The sequence below is a fragment of the Ochotona curzoniae genome, unplaced genomic scaffold, assembly GCF_017591425.1.
Source record: "Ochotona curzoniae isolate NIBS_2020 unplaced genomic scaffold, NIBS_Ocur_1.0 scaffold_4505, whole genome shotgun sequence".
Taxonomy (NCBI): domain Eukaryota; kingdom Metazoa; phylum Chordata; class Mammalia; order Lagomorpha; family Ochotonidae; genus Ochotona; species Ochotona curzoniae.
In genome coordinates, this window is record NW_024467118.1 from 39,178,439 (window position 1) to 39,200,372 (window position 21,934).

The 21,934-nt window shown below is 36.5% G+C and overlaps 1 protein-coding gene and 1 long non-coding RNA gene across 2 annotated transcripts in view; one reads left to right on the forward strand and one right to left on the reverse strand.

Moving 5' to 3' along the window:
* The window catches only part of GALNTL6 (polypeptide N-acetylgalactosaminyltransferase like 6), a 726,107-nt gene that overhangs the window by 465,767 nt on the left and 238,406 nt on the right, over positions 1 to 21,934 (forward strand). The gene's annotated exons all lie outside the window — the stretch shown is intronic.
* The window catches only part of LOC121146413, a 399,682-nt gene that overhangs the window by 190,661 nt on the left and 187,087 nt on the right, over positions 1 to 21,934 (reverse strand). The window contains exon 5 of the long non-coding RNA XR_005882213.1: positions 12,123 to 12,193. This is a non-coding gene — a long non-coding RNA (uncharacterized LOC121146413). The remainder of the gene's footprint in view (positions 1 to 12,122; positions 12,194 to 21,934) is intronic.

Consider the following 21,934-nt stretch of genomic DNA (forward strand, 5'->3'; position numbering starts at 1 on the left):
TAACACAGCATTTATCTCAGTTTTCTGGCTGGGAGATAGCTTTCTCCAGCTTCAAAATCTGCAACATTGAGAACTCCTACATTCTGAATTCCTTCTACTCTTTCATACGCCAAAGCATTCCTCTTGCTTATTCTTCCTCCTTTGGCAGCTCCTATCATGACACCTGACCCAGAATAATCTTTCTACTTTTAGTAAAATGATTAATAACCCCAACTGCACTTGCAAAGTACTCTCTCAATTGCACCTCAATTCATGCTTGAATCACCAGGGGACCAGGAATCTTAAGGAGAATCTTTGGAGTTTAATATTCTAACAAGACTCAAGAATGTGCAAATCTTTATCTGGTCCCACTGTCATTACCTACCCTCAAGTTTCCTGCTTTTCCCTTGAGATATTGCATATGTAAATACCATCACTTCTCTCTTAGAAACTTCCCTCCTTTTTCGCCTGGGCTGAATTATGCAGCTGTGAACCATCGATCAGGAGCAGGTGAAGTGGTTAAGATCATGAGTTGTCAGGAAGCCCTATCCTAAATTACAAAATCTGATTTCGATACCTGGCTGTACACATGATTCCAGATTCCTGCCAAGGCCAACTCGAGGGGCAACACGAACAACTAAAAACACCGAGTTCCTGCTACCCATGTGAGAGACTTGAATTGAGTTCCTACCTCCTGGTTTGTACCTGTTCCAGTCTGGGTTGTTACAGGCATTGGAATCAGATGATGGGATTGGTTCTCTCCAACCCCACTCCTGTCATAAACAAGTAAAATCGTTTTGAAAAATATTTTAAAATGTCATTTATCCATATTTCCTGTATAAATCCCAGTTGTTTCTAGAACAGAAATTCCTCAAAAATGTCCTTTGTCTTCTTATGATAGACAGCCTTCCATATTGCACAGGATGTAATGATAGATAATTTTCCCTATGTGTCTCAGGTCAATAAAATGGGACTTGGAGTGTTTGGGAGAGTAAAATTGTGAATTCCATCAACCATCTAAAAGCCACAAATGTAAAATCAGGGAAAAATGCATTGATCTTGAGTATTAGTTTTGTTGATGAATTTTACAGTGCTAATATCCTGTATCAGGAATTTGAATTAAATAGAATTAAATGAACTCTGTTTAAAACAAAATGAATTGAAACAGACAGCTCAAAAGCATCCAGTGGTAAATGTAACATAGTGAAGGCTATGTAAATCTTAAATTTTTAGCTAACCTCTGATGAGAAGACCCACAACACTATTTTTGAGAACAGTGAAGAGAGAAGCCACATAATTTGAGAGTGTCGTAACTGAGAGTCCTAGAATGAGAAAGATCAAGCAGTCAATTTGAGTTGAGGCCATGAAGTGGTTTCATTTAAAAGCCAAGAGCAAAATCACAGTCCTTTCATAATTACTACAAGGAGACTTTGGGTACACTCACTCTCTGGCAGAGCCATGGTGCCTAATGAAAAGAGAGCATTTCTCTCCTGCTATTTTATTCCTAATCAACAGCAGTGCTTCGAATTAGTTGCACAAATCTATTGGTCTCTCTTAGATATAAAAGCCTTTTTTCTCTCTATTGATATTAGCGTAACTTCTCATCTAAAGGTACTGAAAAGCCCTCACTCAAAAGCTATGCTCTCCTCACTTATGACCCCACTTTACCAGGATCATCGCATGATTCAAGGAGTCTTAAAAATTAGATGTGAGAAAAGGAGTAGCTGCATTTCCAACAAAAGAGGTTCTGAACAGCGCAATGTTATAAGCGCTAAGTGCACGGCAGCTGAGAAAGCTGAAGTTCATCCAACAATCTGCCAAAGCTTGAAATTGAAAACTTCTGAAAACCAGAATTTGGTGGCATTAAAGTCTAAAACATTTTGGGGAAAAAAACTATCTTACCTTATAGATTCAGTTCTATAATATAGATGTTAGAATATTGAAATACTTTGTGATGTTAACTTCAAAATTGTTCATTTGTAGTGATGGATTATAGTGTATGAATTAACATCCAAGGATTCACCTAAATATAAATCCCATTCTATAGGTCTATTTTGTGAGATCAAGACTAGAAAGGGATATTGTTTATGTCTTGCTTCTCTTTCATTTATCATAAGTGCAATGAAAAATGTTATTTTTACTCAATAGCAAAATTATTAAGAATAATAAATATTCCAAAATTTTCTGTAATTTAGGCTGCCTACCTTTGCATACGAAAATAAAGGCTGCCAAGTCTGACATTGCATTCAGCAAACCAAAACAACAGTATATTCTCATTCTCTGAGAATTTCTCGGCAAAAAACCAACCTTCTATTAGGCATCTTTTAAAATACTCAAGTTTCCAAAAGTAATTTTAAAGAACAAAATGTCCCAGGTTTCAAAAAATTTAGGTGTGTTGAGTTTGGAGTTCTGAAAGCATCCCTGGTCAAGTCATGACTCTAGAACGTACTGATTTGTATGATTATGAATGGACATGACTATGAAGGACTATGAGTAGCTCACAGCAGTAGTGATCCATCAGTGTTTCAGAGGCTAGGTGTTGCTGACTTGGTGTGCCAGGTACAACAGATGCAGCTAGAAATCTTCCAGATGAGGCTTCGGGTTTGCACTTCAGCAGTCATTCCTTTTCATTATGGCCAAGTTATCATGGAATTATGGATAATTGGAGTTTAAAGTAATTTAATTGACCATGTAATTCAAATCTCATAATTTTATTGACTTAAAAAATCAAGACTAAATTCCAAAGATGTTCAATATAAAACCCAATAACAGTGAGAAAACAATATGTGCCTCAATTATTATTTTTATTCAAATAAACATTTTTACTGAGTTTTCATTATGTATAAGTCACTGTGCCGAATACTAAATAGAGATAAGTACAAAGAGTTACTTTGCCCTAAATGAATCCATCTCCAAATCTTTAGTATCTCAGTACTTAGTTCTTTATATTCTCTAAATCCTGGAAGCACATATATTTGAAGAACAGAAACAGCATCTTCAAATTGGACTCCTTAACAGCACTTAAAGTTTAAAATCTGACGTTAGATACTTCGCATAGAGAAAAAGAAAAAATGAAAGAAATTTAAGTGTTGCCTGAAGTAATGTTTTTAAATAAGAAAGTATATATGATAGTTTGTGGCCCAGAAAAAAAGTATAATTTTCTTAGCCCAGAGGGTTCATTTTAAAACAAAATTGTGTCATGCTCTGATGACTTTAAATTAAACTTTTACTACTTAGCCATGTAGAGTATTTGATTTTGAAAAGACTTTATAATCAAGTAATTAACAAAAATACAAGGACATTTTTAAAATGTGGAAAAGACAAAAGAGTCACAGCCAACTTTAACTTCTTTCCAATTGGAAAATTTTTTTCAAGTCTTTTTTTAATTACATGCTTTTATTTATGAGAAGGAAAAAGGTTTTATGAAGCAACACAAAATTTCCATGGCAATAAAAACTTTCTTCTGTAAAAATGCAAAAATACAAGTGTATATTGCTGTACATTTTTATATACCGAGCCAAATGTGGGTATATGCACAGATTCCTACCATACTTATGGCTTGAACAAGCTAAACAAGTAGCTTCCCCCTTGGTTCTTCTTTCTTATATAAAACACCATATATTCTCTGTAAAATAAGGCTATATCTTTGTTATCCTAAGAGACATTGTTCTCCACATGTCTTGTAAAATTGATGGGCACTCTTCACTCGGGATGTCTGAGCTGCTTTCTTCATTTCACTCATTCACATATATTTCTTTTTTATATATAACTTCAGTCATTTTCTGATATCTCCCGAGTGATTTCTATCTGAACAACTGCTTAAAGTTTAGTCATAAAGATGTGCTTGATTCAGAAAGAGGCTCTCAAATGTAACCTTCATTTAAATGGATAAGGCTATTGGAAAGCTCAAATGTTTCTGAGCTTAAGATAATATTGAGTATGCCAAATACAATGTTCTTGCTTTTAGAGCCAGACCTGTTCTTTTGCTTCTGCTTCTGATTTCAAGAAAAGGCATGAACTGTTAAGCATACTTTGGGAAAGCTTTGATTAGGCTAACAGAATCTACTTGTTATTTTCTTGCCATCAATCACCTATTCTGGGTAATTAAGTGCTGTACCACTAAAAATGTTACCAACTGATTGTTCAGACAAACAACTTTTTTAAAATGTTCCAAGTATACTGCTCTAAGAAACTAATCTGCTATCAAGGGGAAAAGCTTTGTATTCCTGTGCAGTGACTAGTTCAATGGGTGTTGATCAGTCTTCATAAATCAGTCACTGCACTGGATCAAGCATACAATCTTTCAATACGTGAAAAATAGTGATTTTCTGGACTGCTGACATGGTTTAGCACTACATTTTTAACAGTACTCATTACTTCTCCTGCCACTTCTTTGAAGATATCTTAATCTGAGAAAAAGTTACAAGGGGAAGGGAAAAGAAATAACTTCAGCAACAGAAGACAGAATCAAACTACTGTATCTTTATCTTTCCAATATTATCTTCATGACCTAGAGCATCCAATAGAAGATCATGATTCTGACAGGAGGTTTTATGCAGCTGTGAGCCTTAAAATCATGCACATAAGTGATTACTCCAGAAAGAATAAAGAGTGAAATAAAGTGTATTTAACACAAACTATTGAAAACAGAATGGGGAGGGTATGGTCATAGCAAGCAGGATGGCAAGAAGTTTTTCAAACAGGGAGCAATGAATAGGATTTTGAGTCTTAGAAAAAAATCTCTGCAACAGAACATATAAATTCTGATTGTAGAAACAGCCAAAGAAAATATTATTAGAAGGAAAAGTTCAAAATTTTCTTGCAGAAGTGTTAAGCAGGAAACATGGAAAACAGATATGAAGTCAATTGCAACTGAATATGATGTTTGTCTCACATAGACATTTTTAAAACTTGTAATGCCAAACCCTTACTCAGAGTTGTCCCTAATGGTGTGGTTTTTATTGCGGATCACAACGCAACTTGGCACTAACCGTGACAGTTGATTTTCCAGAGTAATCAAACTTCAAGCATTAGATCTAGAGTAGCCTGAGCTATAGAGATAGTGAAGACCAATTTCCATAACTTCTTTCAACAAGTTTACTCTTCCCAAGTATTCCCCTCATCTGTGGCTACCCATGATGCTCATTTTATTTTCACCATTACAAATATTTCTGTACTCAAATATCCAAATACAGCTGAATTTTGGTAATTTTTATCTAATTATATTTTCCTACTTTAGCCATGTATTGACTCTCTAATCATCATGCCATGTGCCAAATATTCTAATTCAATTAATTTATTTCTTAATGCCAAGACTCATAATGGAAATATTTTAAAGTCAAGTTCAGTGCTGAATCTTTATATACTTTTAAGTGTTTCTATATTTTAATTGTTAATATATCAAATAAATCTATCTATATTTTACAAATCAAAATTCTGTAATATAGCAAAGCTACACAGCTAGCTAGTAACAGAGCAAGAATCTGAACTCACACAATGTGGTTCCAAAGTCAATAGCAAATTCAACTACTTGATTTTAGAAAAACTAATGATAATAACAAAAGAATGGGAGAAGGAGGGAAATAAAAAAATTTAAAAATTGAGGTGGGAAGAAAACTCCATTGCAAATTAAGAAATTGAAGTAACAACTTGTTCGTAACAGATTTATTTGAAATATATTCTATAAATGTAAAGAAATCACCGTAGCTTCATTGTGTCTGTTTTCTTTGGCCATCAGTAGTCTGTATTCTTGAGCCTTGGTAATGTCCATGCTGTCTTCTACTTCGATAATTCTGTCATCCTACTTTTTTTGTATTTCATGATACAGTTCCACAGGTTCAGGGAACTGATTTTATTTCTTCTTCCCTTATGAGCAGAAGATCACTTCTGAGACCTCAAACTATTACTTTAGAATCTCAAGCATGTAAGTAAAATTGAAAAATGTTAAAACAGATAATTCATGCCTAACATGCATTAAAAAGTATAAATTCACCATAGATTTCAAGGGTTGCAAAAAAGTAATCAGTTGAGGAAAGAATTTTTTTCACATGTAAATATATTTAACCTCAAAATCATAATCAGCCAGGCTGTATTCTTTGCAAAAGAATTAAAAAACAAAAAAGAATTAAAAAACAAAATGAAAGAGCTTGTTCTATCTCAACATATCTCCTCCAAGGGAAGAGACCCCACAATTGCCTTTCTCGAGGGTCTGCATGTAGGTTGGCCTTCTGCCAAGGTAACTCACAAAGTGCAATGACAGGTATTCAACAGAATTAGTCAACTCTAGGCACATGGCAAATTAAGGAAACCTCATAAACTTTGTTCTTTATTTTTAAGTCTTTGGGCTTCTTTACTGCATTCATCCCTCTCCTTTTACTTTGTTTTGGAAATCATATTTGCTGTTTTGATAGATTTTTTTTAAAAAGATGACCTATAACGGGTTTTATGTTGCTTCATTAAGGTGAATTTCAAAAATGTGAAAAATACACAGTATCATTTTCCTAAGGCAAATAATACGTAGTACATATAACATAAATACACAGAGACTTAGAGTCTAGTTTGGTGTCTTGACTCAATGCGTTTTTACACACACACACACAATCTGAGACACTCCTGTGGAACTACGCAGAACGGCTACATTCGTTTTATTGGCATTGATCCTTACAAAATCTTTTTAAGATATGATATTTCTGACTCATTTGGCAGATGATAAAAAATAAGCCTAGAGAGAAGAAAATCCTCAAAAGAACAAATCAGTAATATGAAACTACGTTCTAACCGGGGCTCCAGTGGCGCAATAGGTTAGCGCGCGGTACTTATATGACAGTGCAGGCGGAAACTACGTTCTACACTCCTCTGTTTGCCCTTACACACACACACACACACACACACACACACACACACACACACACACACACACACACAAGAGCATTCCTTAATGTCCTGGATCATACTGATCTGTGTCATATAAATTATAACCCTATTTAGCCACAGGCCTACAAAGTTAGCAAAGATTTTTAGTCTTTTTTATATTTGTGCATCACTTGATTTTTAATACAAAAATGGTTCGTATTGTCATTTTAATTGATATTTAAATGCTTTTATCACTGAAAATATTTGCAACTAACATGATTATTTTAAAAGTTGTCTCCTCTACAAAAATTCTCTCAATTCCTCATACTCTGCCACTTCGAAAGGGATTTGTATTTGTTTTGTAGGGCACCCATTAAAAAAAATTCTTAATGTTTTAATAGAAAATACACAGGTCTTAGGGTTTTTCAACTGGTTATTGTGACATTATATATAACAAGTTCCAGCTAAATATATTACAGTCAGGAATGAAAAGGAAGAATTTTTACAGTTTAGTACTTTTCATTCAATATTTAGCTAACTGCTTAGCCAATGAAAAAGTAAACTGAATAGAAAAGCAGTTAGTGAAGCACTGGTCCAACCAAGTGGACTGGGTTATTTTTCATAAAATAATACCAGTTAACTGACAAAATTACTCTTTATTTCTTTTAGTAACAGCCTATGCTATACACGTTCCATATACCATTCTTGGGATCCACAAAGGATCACTCAGTATCAAAATAGCAGATTCACTCATCTACCCAGAAATACAAGTAATACAAACCAGCTTTCAACTTTGCACATTCATCCCACCCAGCTTCAAGAATGGTCAGAAAAAGATTAGCAACAAATTAAACCTATGAATATGGCATGATCTAAATTATGACTTCGCAAATACTGTTGAAGAAAAGGAAGAGAGACAGGTACAGGTGATGGAAGAATGGAGCAAGAGAAGTTTGACTGTAGTATAGAATGCATAAAATTTTTCTCTTAATACCAATAAAATTAAAAGCTAGATAACTGTCCATTATGTGTAGAAATTTGCTATAAATTAATATATATTTATATCCTCCTAGTTATTAGCTATTTCAGTAGTTTAGCACCATAATATTGAGGTCTGAAACTTTTCAGATGTATAAAGGAAAATATTTGGAAAATTTACTATAAACAGGTAGAAAAAAAAGGAAAAAAATGTGTAAGATCCTAAGTAAGGAGAAATTGCTATTGATGTAATTTAAAAAAAAAAACTGGATAAAAAATACAACAGAAAGTCTTTAGTAACTCTTGGTCAACAGCTTAAAATTTTTCTCATTCTTGGCATTTGCTTGCTGTTTTAATGGGAAATGCTACTCTATTAAACATTTCTTAATTACTAAAATTATAAACTGAGCCAACGTAGCTCTCAAGACAGATCTACAGAAAACGTAACCTCATTTCAGCCTGTTTATGCACATTATCTGTTCGCTCAAATTTAAAGTGATATCTATTACTGTGATATCCAGAAGCACAAAAAAGGATGAGCAGAAATTGATTGCTGCTGTAATCAAGATATAAAGACTCTCAGTAGTGCTGTACAAAAATGGTTCAATGTCCTGAAGAAGAAACAAATATTCTTCTCATTCACTGTTCTTCAACGTTCTAAGACTAATTTATAGACTTCTCCTTCACATCTTCCAAATTCTGTCATATTTCAAAATCCTGGGCCAGAATTACATCTGGTTTTGAGTCATCCATTAAATAAAAAGCAATACTTTGTTCGATGTAACTAGGAAACTTCAAAAAAAAAAATGACCCAACTGCTTTCATAACAGGTTAGGGTCATAAAGAGGGGAATCTATTTCTGGCATCACATTTTTCTCCATGGCCTTGCCTCTAAGCCAATGAGGAATAGAGGCAGTCAACAAGTAGCCTGTCTCCTCTGAGACTCCAGATGCTCCACGCCATCTGTCAGGGTTAGGTATTAAACACAATACTTTTGCTGAGGTTTCACCAAGTAGACTACTTCAGAGCAATCTAATTCAAACTGGATATCTGGCATTTGATTAAACAGTAAAAATAATTAGACCAGTATATCTAAAGAAAAAAATCTGAATTATTAATTCTCCAAACACAAATCAGTCTTCTCCACACATGGAACTTTGGAGAATTCATCAGGCTTTGTGCCTTCATATCCACTGACAAATCCCACCAACCTACCAGCCACTGCAGCCACACCATCTGCTTTGTCTCCTGTAAAGACAGATGGACCGTCCTGAATTCAATCCTCTATTGCCTCTTTGTGCTCCAATATGTGCCTGCAGCAATCAGCATCACCTAAGAAGAAACTCAACACCCACCACCATCTCCATCATCACCACCACCACCACCACATGTCCCTCAACAAACTAAACCAATCAAGTCCTCAGGTAATTCCATACACAACAAAGTGGGAGAAGTTTTGCTCTGGTCTCCTCAAGAGCTTTATTCAACAGTATTATCTTTCCTCTCCAAGAGAATCTACACACAGAGATGAGGCTCTGGAACTCACTTATTAGATGCAAGTGAGGGAATGTAAATTATGACAGTTTTACTGAAACGGTATGTACCAGCAAAGTCATATGCAATAAATGAGAAAATTAAAGGTTACGAGTATAGAAAAATTGATTAACTTTGTTAAAGCCTTTTGCATCAAAGCATTGAGTGAATGGAACACACTTAGGACACACAGCTTTGTGCTGTCTTTTCAATTCCTATGGTCCACTGGAGTGAGGGTTTCCTTCCAAATCATGCATGCAATTTCAATGCACTTTGAATCATCAACATTCTGTTTGTTTCTGGGCTTCATTTCTGTGGTTGAGATGATGTCCTTAGTGTTCTGTTTCAGATTCAGGCTCACATGCATAATAAAAGCACAATAATATGACAACTCCTTCTAGGAGTGCCACATAGTCACATCCTAATTTGATTCTTTCAGCTCTGTGGTGCAGGTCACTTCACAGCGTTCATTTTCCAGATAAGGGAACAAGTTTCTAAGAATGCTGATAAATGATCTAAAGTCATGAAGCTAGTTTAATATAAAATAAAATAAAGCAAGCAACAAAGACGCACAGAACGTGTCAGAACAGAAGGTCACAGATATTTGCTGTTGGTCAATTATAATATTAATGATGCTGAACTCTTGAGAATTTACACTGGCTTTAAATGTCCACTTGTAATCTTTATAGACTATGAGAGCACTTGCTTCCTGGGTGAGCACTTCCACATTAAGTGGGTAAGAGGGGAGTTAGCCTCTTTGATACTTCTCTGAAATTCTCCTTTCATGATTCCTCCAATTTATGCATTTTAATGCTAAGAAACGTTTTGCACTGCATTTGGGGAAAGAGTTTAACACTGGGCAGATTGCGGAGAATTTGGGTTTCCATTTTCTCCTCTGGTCTACATAAAAGCCCTTGAGGAAAACAATGAAGTGTGGGACAATCCCAATTTCATAAATATTCAGTTCCTGGCTTCTCCAACGGCAGAAAATATGGACTTTTACAGCCATAAATGAGTCCTGTGTTTATTTAATGAAACTCGGTGTGCACCCTATCTTAACTATCCTGAAAATAATTTTTGATATTTGATATTCAGAGTGAATGAGAAACAAATTCCAAGGAATAGCTTACATTTAAACATCATTTTCTATATTTTTTTTCCTTTTTATTCACCAGATATTAAGAATTACAACATTTTACAATTTGCTTAAAAATTAATGTGATCCTTGTAGTCTACCAAAGGGGAAAGACTCCATAAATAATGCATATATCAAGCTATCTGAGGAATAACTAATAAGTTTAGATTTATGGTAAATTATTAACAACTCAGTAGCAGATGTGAGTCTGTTATTTTGTCTATGTTTGGAATGTTTCTGCTTTTATGAATTTGGCAGCAATTTTCTTAACACAGCCCGAAGTGAGAAGGAATAGCAATAAGCCAGAGGTGTTTTAAAAAGAATTGATTGTTTATCTCTATCATCATTTGCAAAAAGAAATATCTCTTAGAAATTCTTATTGAAATTACTAGGCTTAAGGTGAATGATGACCTTCATTCTGCTTGCACTACACAATATCCTACAAATTTCACCTGTATTGTCCTCAAAGGGACCTTGAGCAGCAGATCCCACCGTGTTCCACCTGAGCAAGTACAACAGTTATTACAGCTGACAGGAAAAGCACTCGACTTCCTCTAAGAGGGGAAAATCACAACCATTTGTGTGACTTGGGACCCAAAGAGCTGAGAGCTCCCCTTCTGACCACCCCGAAGTCTCCAGCTTTAAAATATTGCACATGTAATGTTCACAAGGAAAATCCATCTAATTTTTCTTGTGATGTACCATGGTGAATAGAAATGCGCTTCTAGTTAGAAGGGATTTGACCTGTTGGTCTGTGCCCAAGCCCTCTGGCACCATGGCTTCACAAGTGTGACCCCAGCACTCACCCTTATCAATGACTCTACCCAATGGATGACTGGCGTAGCATTTGGATTTGTGTGGGCTTTGTTCATATTAGGAGCATTCACATTTCTCTGGAAATCTCATAGCTGATGTCTTTTGCATTTGGTCTACATATTCCTGAGTGCTGTGTGCCTTCCCATGGCAGAGCCTGTGCACACTTTGCAAAAGAATGCAGGCTTTTCTCTTTACAAGGATCAAACACACACCGCTCCTCTCGTCCCATCTCCCTACTTGGAGGCATCATAATGATATCCTGAAGTCAGCTACAAGAAAGACTGCCTTTACAGCATGGGAATCAGTGTAAATACAAAGCAGTGTTTTATTCCCTAGAATCAGTTTTTAAATGTACCAGTGAACTCCTAGGTTCCATATACCTGCCTCTGCTGCCTTGAACTCTCTATTCCACTTACCTGATATGATCTGGTGTCAGGATGCTGTTATAGTTCAGTATACGTGTATTATTCAAAGAGTATTTTTTAATATAGAAAGGTAGATTTTTCAATTAATTAGATCAGAAACTAAACTATTTTTCTATTCTTTAAATTTTTGTTTCCAACAAACTTGAACAAACCTTTTAATTGTCTCCACATTAATAACATGGAAAGTATGAAGTTTAATTACACCAGATATCGCCACAGGACTTAAACAAATGTTATCAATGACAACATTTTGAAAAGTAAAATTTTAAATGTCAAATTGCTTTCTTCTTGTGGGACTTCAACATTTCTATACATTCTGTATCTCTTATTTTATAATCACAACTCAGTGCTGTAGGTGACATATATTCTAAACTACTGCCACTGTGTTAACAGCATTGACTCACCCATAAGAAATTCTTGTCTGCTTAGTTTTCATCACAATAACCACACTAGTAGCCACACACTTTCTTCATTCCTGGAATGGAGAGTGAAGAATATGAGCCCATCTCAAGAGAAGCACATATCATCTTAAATTTACAAAAATTTTCTATGCCATTTTAAATAATAATGACAACTAGATGATAATTTGGATAACATTTTTCGGCTAATATTCATGGTTTAAAAAACATAATAGAAATTACGCATGGTACAGGAGGTTACACCACAGCTTGTAACACTGGTATTCCATACCAGGGAGCAGTTTCATGTCCCAGCTGCTCCACTTCCAACCCAGCTTCCTGTGAATGCACCTGAGAAGATATGACTGATGATCCAGGTGTTTGAATTCCTGGAGAACAGGATAGCATTCCTGATGCCATGAGGCAACGTGGCCCAGTCCTGGCTCTTTCACCCGCTTGGCAGTGAAACAGAACATGAAGACCTCTTCCCCTCTCCCTGCCTCTCTTCCTCCTATCCTCACCTCCTACCACTAACCACACTGTATTTCAATTAAATAAATCTATTGACTCATTTTATCTGGTATGCATCCAAGGGATCTGCATATCTTAAAGTATATTCCACTAGGCATCACATTTGCTGTTCTCTTTGGCTTGGATGACAGCTCCTCTACAACTTTTAATGAAAGCACTTTTTATTCAGTTATAGTCTATTGACTATTCATTGCAAGCAACTTATCATGGCAAAAAAGTCTCTTATGAGTACCAGTATTTAAAATAATAACACAATTATATTGCTTAGTGATTCATGTGAGAACAGAAATCTTTTTAACAGAGTTGTCAAGTCATGAGGGCAAACAAGTGTTGGTGTTTGAGAACAGTCTGAGAAGGCAATCAATAAGCAGTCGGTGCATTTCTGCAAAAGACTGGATGGTGAACATGAGTGGGTGGAAGTCACCGATCTATGAGACTGACAGCATAGAGGAAGACAGAGAGCACCACATCTTAAAGTAGAAACTGGCTCAGCACAAGGAACCTGACGCTACTGCATCACAGCTGAGACCTGCGAACATGGTCTGTAGCTCCTCCCAAGAGGGAGAAACCAGCAAAGGGAGGGGCTCCTTCTGCACCCTTGAGCCTCGTTATTTTTCTGTCTCCAGTGAGAAAATATAACCAAGTAGAATGATCATTAAAAAAACAAACCCTTATACTCTATTAAAATTAAATGTCCACTGAGGATTATTTGACAATTTTAGTGATTATGGTTTCTTCCATGCCTATAAACAAGTATTAAACACCTCTGGAACCATTATGGTTTAGTTGTAAGAATATCAGATGAGCTTGTCCATTCATAAACTGTAGAATGTTTGGCAAAGCATGTTACAATTCATCATTGAAAAAATAAAACTCTCTCTAAGTATCTCAAATTTCTACCAAGATCAAGTGACATTATATAAAGTGCCCATCACAGTTCCTAGGACATAGGGGTTTAAAAAAAAAAAAACTATAAACCAATCTTTTTCTTCTACCTTAACCATGTAGGTGTGGAAAAAAGGGATATCAAGGGCTTAAAAAATCAGAAAACTAGACAAAATAAAGAAATACAGCCTCACTGGAGCCAAAAACAACAAGGAAGATACTGAGAATGAAAGAAATGGATGTGGGTAATATTCTGTGGAAGTGATTCATTTTCTGCATATTTCATTATATCATAAATTTCAAAATTTAATCTTTTTAGGTAAGTGAGCTCATGCTCTTCTTTCTCTTGCAATTCTAATTATCGTACACTTTCTGGTATTATTTTCAGTTATTTTAATTCCCTACCATCGAGTTTAAAACAAGAAGGTAAATAAAGTTAGCAATAGCAAAAATATATCCAGGATGGGCAGGTGCGACGCTATCACAGATTCTCTGTGAGCTCTGTTTGCCCTGATTCCTTTCTGTCACCTTTATTTTTTATCTCCCAGGTATTCCTCACCTTTTATTTCATTTTCTATACTTCATAGACTGTGTTTACTTTCTAATTTGTTTTTATTATTGATTCTTTTCAATTGCATATGATCTCAGAAAACCCTTTTGAGTCATTTTTGTTTAAAGATTTATTTATTTTTATTGGAAAGTCAGATTTACAGAGAGAAGGACAGGCAGAAACATCTTCCATCGGCTGGCTTACACTCCAAGTAGCTGCAAAAGCTGGAGCTGAGCTGATCCGAAGCCAGGAGCCACAGCTTCTTCAAGGTCTCCCACACAGGCGCAGGGTCCATAATACAAACTCTGAAGACTATTTTTAGATTCATTTCTTTTCTCTATCCAAATCCCTCTTAACAATTGAGCCAACCCGTCCTTAATTTTTTCTATCATACATTTACAAACTTTAAAGTAGTCTTTTCTTTTTTTCTTAATATGGCTTTAAATATTTCAACAAAAACCAATTTGTTTGCTAGAAGAGATGAAGACTTCTTTTATCTTCCATTTTTAGGCTTTGAGGATTTTGTTTGACTGATAGCTTTATTTTATTTTATTATTTTTACTTTTAGAAGCAATGAAAATGAGACAGGGTGCAGAAAGTTGCCATCCACTTGTTCGCTCCCCCAGAGCCCACAGTGTCCAAGTTGGAGCTGGACCTTCAGCCTGAAGCCAGGAGCTCAATCCCAACTGAATTACAATGACACAATTACTCGAAGTGTCCTCACTGTTTCTGATGTCCAGGTTCTGCAGTCAAAGACTGAAGCTGCTTTCCATCCTCGGAACTTCAACATGGAACACTTAAGTCCTAACCAGAACCCTTAACTCTTAGATGAAATGCTGGTCCTTGTTTGTTAAAGTTTTTTTTCCCCCTATCTTTTTTTATACCCTATAGATTAAGAGAGAAAAATTCACTTCATCAAATGTATTTAAGTTTTAATGAACAGGAAAAAAAAGTGACACTTAATGACTATTCTCATAGAAACTAGAAAGTCTGAGTGAATTTTCTTTCAGTTGTTGTAACATCAGTTATTTAATACTTCTACTTTTCATTTGTTTCCTCCGGACTACACAACTAAAAAAACAGATCTATGGTCATGTGATAGTTCTTCAAAAACATCCATAACAGCACATTTGAAAGAGTAAGTTGTTATGACCTTTCTGATTGATATTATTATAGAAATTCAAATTTTCCAAAAACTCTTGTCTATAACAAACCATATTAAAAGATAAAAAATATATATATTTCGTCAATATTTTTTACAAATTAGAGGATTTTTAAAAATTTCTTGGAAAATATCTATTATCAAAAGTTATGCATGAATTTCAAAATTTTTTGCACCAAAAGGAAGTCATCTTTTAATTCCACTTTCCACAAACTTTTCAAAGTAGCCTCATGTTGGTCTTTTGTGGGACTCTAACCATTGTACATATTCAGTTTGGCCATTTTACGTCTTTGCAGTTATTTTATGACCCCTTGTATTCTACATACTTAGAAAAGAATCTGGAATAAAGATTCTCAATATCTTTGATCTCAAAATCTCATGTTAAAGATCTTTTTTGTGTATGCGTTACATCTGTCAGAATGTTTGAATGAGTATTTCACAGAAACACACAAGCATACATCTTATTTGCTGTTGATGTGTGATGATGTCATCACATATTATCCGGGCTTTGAAAACCACTATAACATGGAATGATCACAAGAGAATGAAGGGCAAAGCCAATAATATTTTACTTTTGTTATGTAAATAATTCTGACTTTTACACATCCTTGGCTGTCCTTTGAAAACTGCTCAAGTAACAGAACTCTCATTTGGTTCTAACACCTAAGTTTCTAATGTTCCTCTGTCATCTGCTTTTCTTTCCAAAATATCCTCCAGGGCAGTTGGTTAATGAAACAGCTGATTCAGCTTCAAAGTGTCTAGATTTGGATTCTGAGTCCCATCTGGATTCCAGCTTCCTGCTGATGCCCTCTGGGAGGTAGCAGATGATGGTTCAAGTGATTAGGTACCTGCTATCTACAAAGGCTAATCAGCTCGAGTTCCTGGGCTTAGGCATTGGCCTGACCCCAAATACTGTGAGCATTTGAAAGCGAGCCCACAAATGTCAGATGTTGTCAGTGTGCCTCTCTGAAATTCAAGCAAAATAAGTAAAGTTAAAATATTTTAAATATTCTCTTAATGTTATATAAATAAATAAGTCACACTGTGTCTTTTTTGGCTTATGACTATAAATTGTGTGGCAGGATCATACAAGACAGAGTCAACATGTTCATTGCAAGTTTGAATGTACAAAACTGGAAACAGAACATAGGTCATTTTATGCCTAACACATCATTCCCTCACCACAGCTATGTTTAATCCCTAAATAAAACGAACACACTGTTAAATCAAGTAGATCATAGGAAGCTCTGCTTTCATCCATTTACTTTGATCCTCCAAGTAAATAAAAAGGCTAAATAAAGAATGTCTTTCACTGGGAAGCCATCAAGTACGTTAGTTCAAAGTAAGACAGTTTTAAGAATATGAGAGAGGCTTATATAACAGTGATAAAGTTTTAAGGAAAATCAAGGTCATTATTCTAAGCACAGGTAGACAATGGAAAGAAAGCCATGACTATCAGATCATAAATACAGGGAAACAAAATCATAGTCCTTGGACAAAAGCCTATATTAAAAATGTAAAGGACTCAAGTGTCACAGAAGTTTGTTCACAAAGAGAAGCATTAAACAATGGGAAACAATGCTTGTATGTTGAAAACTATGGAGAGTATCAGGCAGTCCTAAGTATTTTTTTGTATTATCAAACTTTGCTTAGAAACACAAGTACCTAAACTTGTGAAATGACCCAAAACACCCAGCCTGTATTAGTGATTTTTCTGGGAAACAAACACAACTTACAAAAACAAGTTTGTGCATTTATCTTTTGAATCAAACAGACAAGGAGAGAAAAATACACAGATCTCACATTCATTGGATTACGTCCCAAATGCCTACAACAGTTGCGCCTGAGTGGAAAGGGATCCAGGAACTTAATCTGGATTTCTCATATTGGTGGTAGGAACTCAATTACTTGAGCCATTCACCTGCTGCCTCCCAAGACCTGCACTAAGAGGAAGCCAGAATCAAGAGCAGAATTAGCACTAAAACCCAGGTATTCTCATGTGGAATGAGCCAAGTGGCATTTTAAAAATTGCCATCCTCTTCTGACTACCAGTCTCTCAAAGTTTTTCAGGGACATAGTTCTTGGCAGGAACCTGAATGGAAGCTCATTCATGACATTCCAGTCACTCTAAGCAAATTATTTGTAAAGTCCCACAATCTCAGCAACTTGTAAAATATATGATCAATTATGTAAAAGAGCTATCCATTTCATTTGTGTTAAAGATTTATTTATTTTTATCGCAAAGTCAGATATACAGAGAGGAGGAGAGACAGTGAGGAAGAGCTTCTGTCTGATGATTCACTCCCCAAGTAGCCTCAACAGCCGGAGCTGAGCCAATCTGAAGCCAGAAGCCAGGAACTTCTGAGTCTCCCATGCACGTGCAGGATCCCAAGGTTTTGGGCCATCCTCTACTGCTTTCCCAGGCTGCAAAGAGGGAGTTGGATGGGAAGTGGGACTGCTAGGATTAGAAATGGCATCCATATGGGATTCCAGCACATTCAAGGCAAAGACTTCAACTGCTAGGCCACCATGCCAGGCCCAGATGTCCATTTCTATGTGATAGTCAAAACTTCCTAATGCATTTAAGGTTGTTCTTAATTTTTGTCTTCCCATATGGGCCTATTACAGGGAGAATATCCACAAATAATAAGGAATAATAAGGAAGTGGAATTCAGCCACCAGTTCTTGTCCCTAAGAAGCTTCTCATCATCATGAAAATAGTTTTTTCTCCATATCATTGTTTTATTTGGTTAAAATGGAGCTGGTGAATTGAATACTGTAACTGATTGCAAGTATTGAGATTGATAAATTAGTCCTTATATCTTAAATAGCAGATTATTTTGAAAGTTTGTTAGTGATACCAAGAAATTTCAATCAATAGTTCATACATAAAGACGTATGAAGAGGGGCCAGCATGGTGGTGGTGTAGCAAGACATTCCTCCACCTGTGATGTGGGCACCCCATAAAGGCACTACTTTGAGTCTCCGCTGATCCACTTTCAGTTCCCTAGGAAAGCAGTGGAGAATGGCCCAAGACGTTGGGCCCTTGCAACTGTGTGGGAGGCCAGGAAGAAATCCCTGGCTCCCAGCTTCAGACCAGCCCAGCTCTGGCTGCTGTGACCATTTGGGGAGTGACCCCCCCCCCTTTCTCCCTTTCTCTTTCTGAGTGTGTGTGTGTGTGTGTGTGTGTGTGTGTGTGTGTGTGTAAAACTCTTTCAAATAAAATAAATAAATCTTTTTTTAAAAAATTCACAGACTTTCAGACTAGATAAAATAGCAAGATCCAGAATGTATTAGCTAGAAGAAACATACTTTTAAAGAAAGATTTATGGGGAATGGGAGAAATTCTAAGTACAAAAGAATAAGCACATTTAAAAAAAAGTCATGATTGACTTCAACTGTGATCATGAAGCCAGCCTTCTGTAACTGTATCGAAAGGAAAGGAAAAGGATTCAATATGACCTTACCGAATTTACTCTAATCAGAGTCAGTTTATGTCTGCCTAACACAAGTGCTTAGTCACAAGCACCATACGGCATAGCTCTTGACACAAATGTTTACATTACTAAAAATCAACCTCAAAGAACTAAAGCATAAAGTAAGCAATCTATAGCTGGTTGATTTGACTATTCAGACTAAGAGGGGATTCATAACCTGCATTTATCCTCATGCACCAAATGTTCCATTTTTTGGCTCTCCAGTCAAGAACTCAAGAGCTAGTGTGAATTACTTGGTAGTAAAAATAGAAACAAGGTCCGTTTGCTTTCCATAGTCAGATATCTAGAAAACAGTCAGCTTATGCCTCCCCCACAACAACAAAAAGAGATATTTTAGTACCTTTATCACGTATTACATTCGTATTACATTGCTCCCTGCAAAAATCATCAGCAGTCACAATGCTTAAGCACAGTGCTCGTGATTTTTGGAGCACAGCATTGCTTAGGCACACAAAGCAAATAAACTGCTTCTAAATAAAAGGTGTATTTTAAATATCAATTTGAGGTCATATTGTCTCCTCCTTTGCTGCAGATAGTCTATGGAAAAAGAGGAACCTTATTTCATTTTACCAGACAATGCAACAATCTGCTATTCCCATCTGTTTCCCATAAGAAAAAAAAAAAAAGTTGCATAGGTCTTAAAGAATATGACTCAAAACCTTTACCTAAGCAGCAGAAATTGAGAACTATGCCTTAACAAAGTATTTTCAAGAGATACCATGGTGTATTTCTCACGTTTCATCATATTTACCAGTAAATTTTCAAAGATGATTGAAGACACGCTTACTGATTCAGGTTGAATAAATTCGCTTTTCAAGTGTGTGGAGTTTTCCTTGGAGGAGTGTTATGTCGTTAGAACAGTAGTTATGTTTGTGAGCCTAGGCAGACACATCAGATATTCAGATATCCATGATGCTGAGTCATTAATCTTGTAGATAATTAATTCAATACAGAGAGTAATTGCCATAATAATTGGCAGTAAACAAACCATTGAAATTAATTCAGGATAACTTAAGGTGAGCTTGATTTTTGCAAGGTTTTGAGTTTCTCACAGCATTCAAGAAAGAACAGAGTATTCAGGCCTTTTCAGGACAGGAACCAGATCAAATCTGTAACTTTCATAAATAGGAAACAGTGGGCAGTCTCTGTCTTTAGCTGATACTTTAAATTCCTGGAGAGGAGCATCTGTTGCTTAACAAAACCCATGCACGTGTAATTTATAGACAACAGAAATTTCTTTTTCACAGTTTGTGCTAGCCAGCGAGTTTAGGAACAGGGCACCAGGAGATATGGTGTCTGTTGAGGGCCCATTTCCTAGATGGCTCGGTTTTCACTGTAACCTCGATGCTGGAAGGAAAAGAGATCTGGCTGAGGTCTCCTTAATAAGCACAATAATCTCATTTATGGGGGCTTCATCAGACTGACCTCATTGCCTCCCACTTCCAAATGCTATCACCAGGGGGTTTAACATGTGACGTCAACAGAGATGTACTTTACACCTTAGAATTGTCAAAAAAAAGTTAACTTAAAAGCCTACATCATAAAAGAATAATATTAAAGCTATTAAGCATTTCTCAGGCAATGTCTTGAAACTGAAGTTCACATTGTCCCCATGGAGAGCTTCACTCCAAGATCCACTGTGTGTTTCAGCAGATGTTACCTCAGTTGTAGTATGGACTAGAGCAGAAGCTACCATCATGCCAGACTTGAGAATACTAGTCTTCACTTGGCCCACAGGGATAGTACCTGTATCACCAATTTTGTAAACATCTAGCAGGAGCAGGCATAAGGTCTGGTCTGTGGGTAAAGCTGGTGGGGGAATGCAATCCAGGCCTGTGAGTAATGCAATTCCAATGGCATTGTCATATGTGTAGGTGTTTTTCCCTTTCTTGAACCATGGTATATTAGCACTTGGCTTCCACGTGTTAATGTTTCAGCCAGAAATTGGCATGTTAGGGTGGTATTCTATATGGTTTTATCTATCATTTTGTTTTTAAGTTTTGGTGGGTTCGAATAGCACATGATCCCCACATCTAACTCTGAACATACAATAACTTTCTAACTTTTGAAGAGCACAAAATGCATAGCATTGTCCTGGATAAACCTCATTCAATTTTTTCCCCAGTTCTCCTTCAAATTCTTCACCTCTTTACCATGCAAAGAAATTTAGAGATCATCTTTTGTCACCTGAGATACCTTATAAGTCTTGTCTTCCACCTTAAGTAGCTGTTCAAGCCATTTGTTCAGGGGACAAAGAAAAAAAAAAACCACTGGGCCCAGCATGATAGCTCAGTGGCAAAATCCTCGCCTCACATGTACCAGGATCCCATATAGGTGCCGGTTCATGTCTCTACTGCTTTACTTCCCATGCAGCTCCCTGCCTGTGGCCTGGGAAAGCAGTGGAAGATGGCCCAAAGCCTTGCGACTCTACACTCACATGGGAGACTTAGAAGAAGCTCCTGGCTCCTGGTTTCAAATTGGCTCAGCTCTGGCCATTGTGGCCACATGGGATTGAACCAGAGGATGGAAGATCTTTCTGTTTGTCCTTCTCTCTGTAAGCGGCCTTTAAAAGAAAATAATGCTAAGCTCTTCTGAAAGGTGTTTTGAGAGTCTCCTATCTTTGGCTGGCTTCTATGATTTGTATCCACTAACCCTTTATTTCCTGTTTTATGTACCAGGCATTTTTGTGCACACATTGCAGTGTTCGGAGACATGGCTCTTGCCTAAAAGGGGAAATGTGACAATGAGTGAGCAATATAAGGGAATCACAAAAGATGTCACACCACCAAATGCTTTTAGCCAGTCAAAAAAGTCGACAGCACGTGCCCCAGTTCAGACAACTGCCTCTCCAGAAAGGTCTTCATCCTTGCTAGTCTCACTTGCCATGCTGTTCCTTTAATAAGCACACAACAAAGAGACCTGTTGGAGAAACAACGGAGGCTGAGCTGGTCAGGAGATAAAATAAGTAGTTCAGAGACTGCTGGCAGGTGAGCTCTGTTTTTGATGTGTTAATTCTCTGAAGTGCCTGGGCTGTCAGCAGCCACAGCCCTCAATGGCACAACCTGCACTGCCTGCCTGCCTCTGCTCAGGCCTGGCAACTGCGTCCAAAAACTAGGGCCCTAACTGGTTATTAACAAACAACAGTCCCACTGATGACTTCGCCTAAAGGCAAAATAGAACCGGGATGATTATG